This window comes from Leuciscus leuciscus, assembly GCF_965113295.1.
Source record: "Leuciscus leuciscus genome assembly, chromosome: 10".
Taxonomy (NCBI): domain Eukaryota; kingdom Metazoa; phylum Chordata; class Actinopteri; order Cypriniformes; family Leuciscidae; genus Leuciscus; species Leuciscus leuciscus.
This window is the reverse complement of record NC_138734.1, coordinates 40,032,334-40,044,571: the sequence shown is the minus strand read 5'-3', so window position 1 is coordinate 40,044,571 and position 12,238 is coordinate 40,032,334.

Below are 12,238 nucleotides of genomic sequence, written 5' to 3'. Positions count from 1 at the left end.
GTTATTTAAGGTGTCTCAACTGTACACATGTCTCAACTGTACACAGTCTACCCTACTGTACAGTATCTGTACTGTATCAGTCAATGACCGATGCCATAGGACCAGAGCGCTGTCAATCACTGCCTGATTCAACTTTGGCAATGTAAAGCCTTTTTTTTACCATGCCGATAAAGCTATTTAAACCTGAATTTTTCAATTGCTGATTCATTTGCGATGCAGAGTTTTTGAAAGAGGAGAGACACGACTTGACCACAGACCACGCCTCTGTTCATATATGTAAACACTCAATTATTTTGAAGTATCGCCCTGGTCGCAATATTTATTCTGATTACTTTAGTGTGATAAAGATGACTGATAAAGCTATGTAGCTAGTATGAGTAACAAAATGCTTTTTCTGTGTCCATATTTGACTAATAATAATGCAAAAATTGCACTTCAAATGAACATTTCAGAGAAAAAGTTTAATCTTTAATAGTCTTTAATAATAAATATATGTCCAAATTAAAAACTTAATACATGCAAGTAATTATGACTGAAAACATCCAGCAACTAGGGAATACACAGCCATGGATATATGTTTATATATAGGGCTATACAGCCATCTACTGGTTACACAACAGTATTACATATGAGAAATGCTGCATGACTCCGAGGTAAATATTTAGTACTGTAAAATCCCTTAAAACATTTATATAATTTGTTTGGAATAAATATTTTAAGTCTGCAACTTGTTACTGTATGTGGAAGTTCAAAGCAGTTTGTATTGTTAGATTATAATACATTTCCTCTCTCATTTTCCAGGGAGTGGAGCAACTTTTCCATAAACAAAATTCTGATGCTGACACAGAGGATGGAGTGATAGTACCAGAGATCCACTGTCCCTATCAGACAATAATCTTACTTTGTTCAGACACATCACCTTTGAATGACTGGGATCTTGATCTTCAGACACCTGATTTATTTTATTTTAATATTATAAACTAAAATATTTAAATTTCCTCTAGATTAAAACAAACACAGTTCACAAGTACACAAGAGGTTGCACTTTATTCTTATTAGTCTATGCTGATCTTGGATTAGCATACCAACAGCATATGAATGTTAAGGGGATAGTTCACCCAAAAATAAAATTCTCACTCTCATGCTGTCCCAGATGCATTTTATTTTCTTTCTACAGATAAACACGAATTAAGATTGTAAAGAAAGTAATCCATCTCTGCGAGTCCTAAAGACGCTTTAAAAACACACACACAGTGAGCGTGACGGTATCAATGCATGGATCCTCAGTTGATGAATCAATGCCTTCTGAAGTCAAACAATAGGCTAGATAAAAGAAATACTAATATTGTAAACTGTTTTAACTATTAAAAATCACTTCCGACCAACTGTCTTACGTACATGGGTTACAATCCACTTGTTTTATGGACTCACAGAGATGGATTATTTCCTTAAAACTCTTTGTCTATGTTTATGTGAAGAAGAAAGTCATATACATCTGGGATGGCATGAAGGAGAGTAAATGATGAGAGAATGCTCATGTTTTGGGTGGACTATCCTTGTACTGCTTGTATCCAGTCACTGCTTTGTTATTTGTACTGCAACAGGAACTGTTCAAAGAATCATTGCATCATTTAAAATGTATATGAATTTTTTTAATGTATTCTGTATTTGTAATTGTGCATTTTGTATAGTAATATATATCGTGAGAATACTTTGCATTACATGTGTAAGACTGAAAATACTGGTCTATGGGACAAAATGGCCCTGCTGGCTCATTAGCATTCGACCTCCCCATATCCAGCCTTTCTTCCTCTCAGAAACTAAGAACTCACACAAGAACATGGTTTAATGTGAATATTTAACATTGACTGTTATGTTTTTGGTGTCATTTGAAATGTCTCAAAGTGAGTGGTACAGATATCTCATATCCAGATAGATCAAATAAAAGGTAATAAGGTTTAAAGAAGTTTAGAGAAAACTGGTTTAGAGATAAGGCCAGATAAGGCAACCCCCCTTCTGTGGGATAGAAGCCATTTGAGGGTGGTGTCCCCCATCCCCCATATCACCTGGTCAAAGGAGGATAAAGGTGTTCTGGCGCTCTCAGGCGCTCTTCTTTGCTGGACACGAATGGAATAGGGGATTTCTCTCTCTCTCTCTCTCTCTCTCTCTATCTATCTCAGGTACAAGCTGGGTAAGATTCTTTGGTGTAACCAATGTATAACCATGTTCTAGATATTTGAATTGATTGTGGAATTGATCTCTGATATCTGAAATATTAAATTGCTACAATGTGATTATTCCAACTGATTTTGACATTGTTCATTTAATGGTTAAAAGGAATAGTCAAACATTCGCTCACTTTTAGTGAGGCACAGATATGATTAAAACCTTTCAGTTATGGAGTCAGATGAATTAGCGAGTAAATACATATGATTAATGTATTACAAATTTAACCAACCAATACTTTGCATGAGTGAGGACAGAACACGTGATACCTTCCCCGTGTATTGGCGAACCGGCAGATTGGACTAATATAGCGGGCCTTACACATGTATATTATGCAGTTAATGTTTTGTGGATTCTGGTCTTTCCTGTCACAACATAATTGCATCCAAGACTTTCACTCTGATACTTGTGTATATGCTTTAGTGACAATAAAGAATGAACATTTATTTGAATTCATATTTTCAATTACATTCATTTAACTGGTTGTAGAAGTCACAACTGAAACGGTTGATGATTGTTAAAATATATTTACAATTTTAAATGTTAGAAGATAGTATTAATTAAATGAAATAAATAAATACAATTATCAATAAAAAAAATGGCAACAAGAACATTCTTTGTGTGACATATGTAATGAAATGCCCTCTGAGGTCTGTATCATCTGACAGCAGGCCACGATTGTAATTTTCATATTGTTTAAATTCCTCTTATTTAAGTTATCATTCATTTTGATGGTGTAAATGTATATCATGCTAACAATGAGTAGTGTGATGGCCATGGTTACCAACCTTGATTACCTGAAGTGAAACTTTCTTGACGGCTGAATGTATCACACACGTTTGCTAGTATTCTCTTTAAATTGTGACAGCTCAACCTAATCAAAGCCTAACATGCAGAATAGTCATCAGGAATAAACAAATATTCTCTGAAAACATTGGACACTACAATATTTTAAGTATCATATACAGTACTTTAATGTACAAGTAGGCCTACACCTGAATAGACTGAATAGATATCGTGCTCCTAAAAGCACGTAGTAGTAACAGCAGGTAAATACAGATAAAATTAAAAAACAAACCTAACTTGAACACTAAAATGAAATAGAAAGCTGCGATTACAGACGCTTAAATCCACACATGTAAACACAACACTGACGTCTTCACTTCCAGGTGAAGAAGCTGTCAATCAAAACCTCAGTAGCCAATCAAAACACACTGCCACTAGCCCCGCCCCCACGAGAGAAATGTGTCAGAACGGCGAACGAAAACTCCAGAAGCGCAAATGAAAACTCTGGAAGCGCATTTGTAAGTTCAGATCAGCGATTGAAATATGAGAAATAGTTAGCAAAACATGCAGTGTATTAAAAACAAAGTCAAAAAATGTGCCTGCGATTTATTCTTTAATATTTTATTCAGTTTCAATTTATATTTTCATTAGTTTCTTGAAAAGCTACGTTCATTATTATTGGCACAAGAATAATTCCATATATCAGGGCCGTCGCTAGTGTGGTGAAAGGTGGTGACAATTACAGGGCCCCCCACTGCCCAGGGGGCCCCACAAAATCCAGCAGTTAAAATATAGCCCCCTGTTGTATGAATAATTATAATATTTATTTAGTTGTATGCCTGAGATTTAAATGAAAACCACAAAAACATGCAATTTGGTTAAATATATATTTTTAACCAAATATCTGCTTCTCTTACCTCCCTAAAAGTGGTTTAGTCCGATCTAAAGTATTTATTCATTATTCAGTCAGTGACAAACATCAGACATCAGATGGACCCAATAAAATTGTAAGTCCCACCCCAGCTCGTGAACAGAACCAATCAGAGTTGAGGCGGCAGTGCCTGAAGTTAACGATGAACTTGGTGGAAGAGCAGGAGACTGACTGACTGAAAAATGTCGGGGAAAAGAAAACATAAAGTAGGATAGGCCTACTACAAACGAAAAGAAGGAGAGGGAGGCCAGGAGAGTTGTTGTATCCCAGTTGATCAAGACGTTCTTAAAGACAGGTTGTAGCCTATTGTTATTTCGCTGGGAATAAGAAAACTAGCCTACCGTCTACAGCCTGCCGGGTACTGTCACTTTTCATTATCGGTGCCGATAATTCATTATTACCCACAATCGACCGAATGAATAAGTGGTCAAAATTTTGTAAATCGAATTAAAAAATTGACACGAGTCACGACGCATTGCATTATGCTCCTGACCTGCCGGCTGATGATGTATTTATTACATCAAGAAAACAGGAATACAACTCACTGCACTTGGATGAATCCTTTTATTAGCTTTATTTAATAATATATTACCAATTCCATATTATCTTCATTAAAAAATAAGTCAATAAATTATTTTATTTTTTTAAATTTGACTGCATTCCTGTCGATTTCTACATGTTTACTTTTTGATTTATGAAAAAAACATTATTTTGCTGTTACTTTTTTAAAATTGGTATTATTATTTAACAATTTCTTGCTTTTTGTTAGATTTTATTAGTTGTAGTTTTGTATGTAAACATTTAACTTTTAAAATAAAGGTTTTACAACAACATCACCATCTTCTGTTATATGTGGGCCTCCATGCTCATCTATTTACAGTAGGCCTATATGATATTGGTGGAGGGTGGGGGGGCCCACATCAATATTTTTCAGAGGGCCCCGAATCCTCTAGCTACGGCCCTGTGCCCTATTCACATGACGTCACACAAGTATGCTATCTTAGTTCTAATGCAGGATCATCAAGTTCCACCAATGAAACCATCGGAGTACAAAGACTGCATTTCAGCGGCTTCAGCCTATTCAGCGTGCTACTGCAATACTGTTTAAACTTTGATATATGCAGTAGCTTACTGCACTTTAAACAGCCTACCTTTTCCAATGGGAAAAAAGATTCAAGAATGCTTTCTGAAAGCAATAGGCTATATGATATGTGCAGTGGTATTGATCGTATTTATTACATAGCTTATGTGGAGGTCTTGAGTACATTAGTTTACACTACTGAAAACAGAATGCAAACCATTTTGTCCCAACTTCCAAAATGTTATTTCAATTTCAATTAAATTTCCAAATTCTCAAATTTAGTAAGCCTATTTATACTCACTAAATTTAGTAAACATTGGAAACATGCAAGCTATGTACAATAAGATTATTATTTCTTTTACAGATGGCAAATTATACAATTTTATAGTGTCAGCTGAAATAAACTTTCAAGGAAAAACATGGTCTGAACAATGGAAATACTAATATTTGAAAAATTAAGAAAAAACAACAATGTACAACTTTATTGGGTAAAAAATTAAATAACTCGAATAAATCTATTGAGCAGAGAAACTTAAAGGACAACAAGCACAAATACATTTCAAGGCTTCATTCCGTTCCAAATATATATATATTTATAATGATTTACAGTGTCATTCAAAAGTTTAGGGTCAGTAAGATTTTTTATAAATACTTTTATAAAGCAAAGTATTAGTGACTGCTGCAAATTCAACTTAGCCTATATTTGAAAATTTTAATTTATTAATGTAATGACAATTAAAACAGAAAAGTATTTTGTCACATAATATTTCACAGTATTTATTTTTGATCAAATTGGTGAGCATAAGAATCTTCTTTTAGGCAAAATCTTACTGACCCCAAACTTTTAAATGAGTGTCTGATAAAACCAGCCTGATCTCATGCAAATGCATCTCTATAACACACATTGTGTTTATCATAATTTATACGCGAAAATGAGTTTATGTGCATATGATACGCATTTTATTGCGTGTAATACAAGTTTCTACTATCATCACTTGGAAATAAGGTTTCTACTATCATCACTTGGGAATGGAAGTAAGATCTCTAGTGTGTAATCAGACAGACTCAGAAAATGCCTTCGAAAATGCTTTAATCACGGCCGGAAGAATCTGAGATTAATTTCAGAGAAAATCCCCCCGACAAAAAGAGTCAGAAACAGTTTTCATAGAATATAGGAACATGAAAAATCATTGTCCTCCAATATGATTGGTTCTTCATTATGTTTAATTCTCAGTTACTAGGTAAAAGCAAATCTGGATTTTTTTGATTACTTCAGCTTGTTACTCAAGTCATGAGGTTATATATTTAGGCAGTTGTCTAATCTTGTCCCTCTGCATCCGTTGTTTCGACACACAAAACTTCTCCCCAAGTGTAAAATATAAAAATGTTAATCCTGTAAGTAAAATAAATGTTAGTTATGATTCATTAAATTCCTTCACAATATTAATCTTGAAATACATATGGAAACAGATCTTCCAGTGGAGGCCAAATGTTGCACAAACATAACCTCAAAGGATAAATCTCTCTTCATATTTAGTCATATTAATTATAAAATATTCATACTTTATCCTCTACAGTAAAAGACCTGGGTGTTCTACTCGATTGCAACCTGTCTTTTGAAAATCATATTTCATATGTTACAAAAACAGCCTTTTTCCACCTTAGAAACATTGCTAAGCTACGTAATATGCTATCAGTTTCTGATGCAGAAAAGTTAGTTCATGCATTCATGACTGGATTACTGTAATGCTTTATTAGCTGGTTGTCCTGCATCCTCAATAAACAAGCTACAGTTAGTCCAAAATGCCGCCGCTAGAGTTCTTACGAGATCAAGAAATTATGATCATATAACACCGATTTTATCATCACTGCATTGGTTACCTATAAAGTTCCGTATTAATTATAAGGTATTGCTACTGACTTATAAAGCCCTAAACGGATCACTAAATTCAAGGCTTTTGGTCATACCTAGGATATCCAGAACCACCAAAGGAGGGAGAGCATTTTCACATTTGGCTCCAAAACTCTGGAATAGTCTTCCTGATACTGTTCGTTGCTCAGACTCGCTCTCCCAGTTTAAAACTAGATTAAAGTCACATCTCTTCAGCCAGGCATTCATATAATCCTACAGTTCAAACTACAATCCGGCCTCTAGCTCATAAATGCCAGAGGAGAACTGGCCCCCGACTGAGCCTGGGTTCGCCCAAGGTTTTTTTTTTTCTCCATTAGGTCACCTGATGGAGTTTTAGGACACCATTAGGTCACTTGATGGAGTTTTTCGGTTCCTTGCCACTGTTGCCTTTGGCTTGCTCAGTTGGGGATATTTTGGGGATATTTAATTAAATTTTATCAATCAATAAATTCCTCTTGAAAAACTTTGTTGTATTATTTTAATTTAATACTGTGAAGCTGCTTGGATACAATTTGTATTGTGAAAAGCACTATACAAATAAACTTGACTTAATATAGTTAAATATTATAAAAATATATTTAGGCAGTTGTCTAATCTTGTCCATCTGCATCCGTTGTTTCGACACACACACACTTGTAATGAATAATCCACTGAGGCGAGTTGCAGTGAGAATCCATGTTCAGCTTTATTCAAATAAACATGCAAAAAAGGACTTTGCTAAACAGCTTGACTTAAAAATGACCATAAAGCATAACACTCACCAACAGTGGTTACAGGAAACAAAGCTAGAAATAGCTGGAAACGTGAGGGCTATTCATACACCAAAGCTAATGACTAACAAGGTACACCTGAGCACAATCAAACAATGAACCAAGTCACCTCTCGATGCATCCTCGATAAAAGGGGCGGATCAAGAACACATCCGGGGATTTGAACTGTACTTGGCTAGATGTGAACTTTGAATTGGAACAGTACTTGGGCAGCGACTGATGACGTTTCACAAGTCCACAAGTACAGACAAGAATGCATATTGAGAAACGGCCATGGACAAGAGGAGCACTTGACAAACAGGAAAGGTGACTTAAAGCAAAATGACAAAATAAAAGACGTGAAATTATAAACATGAAACAAAACTCAAAACAACACTAACTTTTCCCCAAGTGTTGGGGACGTTTAATTTTCAATATAAATGTTAATCATGCAAGAAAAAGGAATAGTGGTTATGATTATTAAAAAAATTCCTTCACAATATTAATCTCATTCTATTGATGCCAAAGGTCATGCATTTTTGGGGTCAAACTGTCATATGCCCTCTCATAAGGAACAAAATATTGATTTTCAATCATAATTGTGCTTAGTTTTTTGGCAAATGCAGTACCTTCTGCTGTGGAGATACTGCCGCTCTCACATATCCGCTTACCATACAGCCAAATGCACTTAAACGGTCAAATAATACACAGAAAAATAATGTCACAATGTCTGTCTTGCTGAGTATTCACATAAACACAATCGACCTAAGTGAACGTCAACAGTTCAGAAAAAAAACGCATGTGTATAGATACGTGCATCAGCTCTTAAAGTGACAGCAGCTTAATAAATGTACCGCTCTCGATGTGGTTAATGTTAATCAAACAAAAGACAGAAAATAACTTTCTGCTCTTGACTGAGTAACTTTTGCAACTTTAATTGATTAATATTTATTTTATTTTTACAATTAAGTCTATCCAGTGTTATTTTACATTTGATTAGCTACTTTATTCAGTTTCTGTAGTATTTCTTATCTGAATAGCCCTGCTACTCTTAGAGCTACTTTAAGCTTTAAACTTTAAGCAGTTCATTTAATTTGTATCTTTATTCTGTTGTATTTATTTGTTCTATCCATAGTAATTTGTTTATTTGTTCTTATTTTATTGCTGACTGTTAACTTGTCTTTTTTAAAATTAATTTAAAATCATACTATCTTGTGCAAACATTTAGGTGAGATAGTTGTAATAGTAATTGAGAAATGTTTATATATGAATAAATCCTACATTAAAATCATATAAAGAAATCTCTTCAGAAGAAATTATTAGTTGCCTAGGTTTTTAATGGAAGGACACAAATTAGATCATATTAAATAAGCAATATCACACGAGTAGAATGTAGAAATCTCTCTTCAAATTTAGTCAGATAAAAAAAACACAATTCAGCATTCTGTATAGGTGACTTCCAATTATAAAAATAGGCGTATATAAAGGTGCAGAGAATAAAAACAGATTAATATCCAATACTATCAATAACAATACATATCACTGTTTCAAGCGAATAGTCTGTCTGCGAATAGGCTCGAACCATTAGTCCGATGGATTTCAAACTTGACAGGTGTCTTGCTACGGGCACGAGTAAGTGCAGTGCCAAGTTTGACGTTGTTTGGATTAGAAATGCAAAAGATATCGGTAAGTATATCTGTAAAAGAAGCACACATTGGCTTTTGCCACTCTAGCCGCTGGCCACTCCCCCTCTCACACGGCACACTGAAGCCACTCTCTCCCTCTCACACTGACACCGAGTGAGCACAGCGCAGGCCACTCCCCCTCTCACACTGCACACTGAAGTCACTCTCCCTCTCACACTGCAGACTGAAGACACTCTCCCTCTCACACTGCACACCGAAGACACTCCCCCTCTCACACTGCACACTGAAGACACTCTCCCTCTCACACTGCACACTGAAGACACTCTCCCTCTCACACTGCACACTGAAGACACTCCCCCTCTCACACTGCACACTGAAGACACTCCCCCTCTCACACTGCACACTGAAGACACTCCCTCTCACACTGCACACTGAAGACACTCCCCCTCTCACACTGCACACTAAAGCCACTCTCCCTCTCACACTGGACACTGAAGCCACTCTCCCTCTCACACTGCGCACTGAAGCCACTCTCCCTCTCACACTGCACACTGAAGCCACTCTCCCTCTCACACTGCACACTGAAGCCACTCTCCCTCTCACACTGCACACTGAAGCCACTCTCCCTCTCACACTGCACACTGAAGACACTCCCCCTCTCACACTGCACACTGAAGCCACTCTCCCTCTCACACTGCACACTGAAGACACTCCCCCTCTCACACTGCACACTGAAGACACTCCCCCTCTCACACTGCACACTGAAGACACTCTCCCTCTCACACTGGACACTGAAGCCACTCTCCCTCTCACACTGCGCACTGAAGCCTCTCACACTGCGCACTGAAGCCACTCTCCCTCTCACACTGCGCACTGAAGCCACTCTCCCTCTCACACTGCACACTGAAGACACTCCCTCTCACACTGCACACTGAAGACACTCACACTGCACACTGAAGACACTCTCCCTCTCACACTGCACACTGAAGACACTCCCCCTCTCACACTGCACACTGAAGACACTCTCCCTCTCACACTGACACCGAGTGAGCACAGCGCTGGCCACTCTCCCTCTCACACTGCACACTGAAGACACTCCCCCTCTCACACTGCACACTGAAGACACTCCCCCTCTCACACTGCACACTGAAGACACTCTCCCTCTCACACTGCACACCGAAGACACTCCCCCTCTCACACTGCACACTGAAGACACTCCCCCTCTCACACTGCACACTGAAGACACTCCCCCTCTCACACTGCACACTGAAGACACTCCCCCTCTCACACTGCACACTGAAGTCACTCTCCCTCTCACACTGCACACTGAAGTCACTCCCCCTCTCACACTGACACCGAGTGAGCACAGCGCTGGCCACTCTCCCTCTCACACTGCACACTGAAGCCACTCTCCCTCTCACACTGCACACTGAAGCCACTCTCCCTCTCACACTGACACCAAGTGAGCACAGCACTGGCCACTCTCCCTCTCACACTGCACACTGAGTGAGCACAGCGCAGGACCAGAGACAGAGAGGGTTGAAGAAAGCAGTGTGGCTTAAGTAGCGTTTTCTCGGAGTTCACTGTGTAGCCTGCTCCCTGAATCGTCGTGCTTATTCATTTGTGGATGTTAACTGAATCTGTAAGTCAGCTACCCTGTTTACTTCTGAATATTATATTTTATTCTGGTGCGCTTAACGTTATCGCTACTGTGTAATAGTAGCCTATGCTATTCACCAACTAAACATATCCTATTCATGTGGTCTCTTTCACGGCCATCATTTGTAGTAGCCTATTCACACACTGTTTGCTCAAGCGTAGCCTGGTCTCAATGCTAAGTTATTACTGGGTCATGCACGCTGAAGTTAGCCTGTAACTATGTAATGTTGAATATGCTATGTTAAATAGTTGCCCTGCCTATTCAACAGGATAGCTCATGTAGGCTATGCAGGTTTAAACAATACAATACAATGTTTATTTATAAAGCACAATTTAAAGACAACCCGAAGTGACCAAAGTGCTGTACACACACACACACACACACACACACACACACAAATAATAGTAATAGTAAAAAATAGTAATGATAATAATCTAAGAATAAAACACAAGCTGTAAAATAGATGTAACACACGAAAGTAAAATCATAAAACAGCAAGTCAAGATATATTAAACGCCGAAGAAAATAAATGAGTCTTAAGAGTAGACTTAAAAGTAGATAAAATTGGGGCAGTTCTGATATGAACCGGGAGACTATTCCATAGTTTAGGGCCGATGACAGAAAAGGCACGATCACCTCTATTTTTTAGTCGAGGTTTATTTTTTAAACAAGGTTAACTCTTCTCTTACCGATCGTGACGGCAAATCCCCATATCCTTACTGTACACCATACAACTTCATTAACTGTATACTACTGTCTACACTGCACTATATGTCATATACTGTTTATACTGCACTACCTGTCTACTTTTCTGCATTTTTGCACTTCTGGTTAGCTGCTAACTGCCTGGGGCAGTCGTGGCCTAGTGGTTAGGGAGTTGAACTGGTAACCCAAAGGTTGCTGGTTCGATTCCAGAACCGGTGGGGAATGACTGAGGTGCCCTTGAGCAAGGCACCTAACCCCTTATCGCTCCCCGGGCGCCACACAAAGGCTGCCCGCTGCTCTGGGTGTGTGCTCCACGTTTGCATTGTGTGTGTGTGTGTCTGTGTGTGTGTGTGTCTGTGTGTGTGTGTGTCTGTGTGTGTGTCTGTGTGTGTGTCTGTGTGTGTGTGTGTGTGTGTGTGTGTGTGTGTGTGTGTGTGTGTGTGTGTGTGTGTTAACTACTCACTACTCTGCTCCTAATGTGTGTGGATTAACTTGGATGGGTTAAATGCAGAGGTCAAATTCCGAGTATGGGTTACCATGCT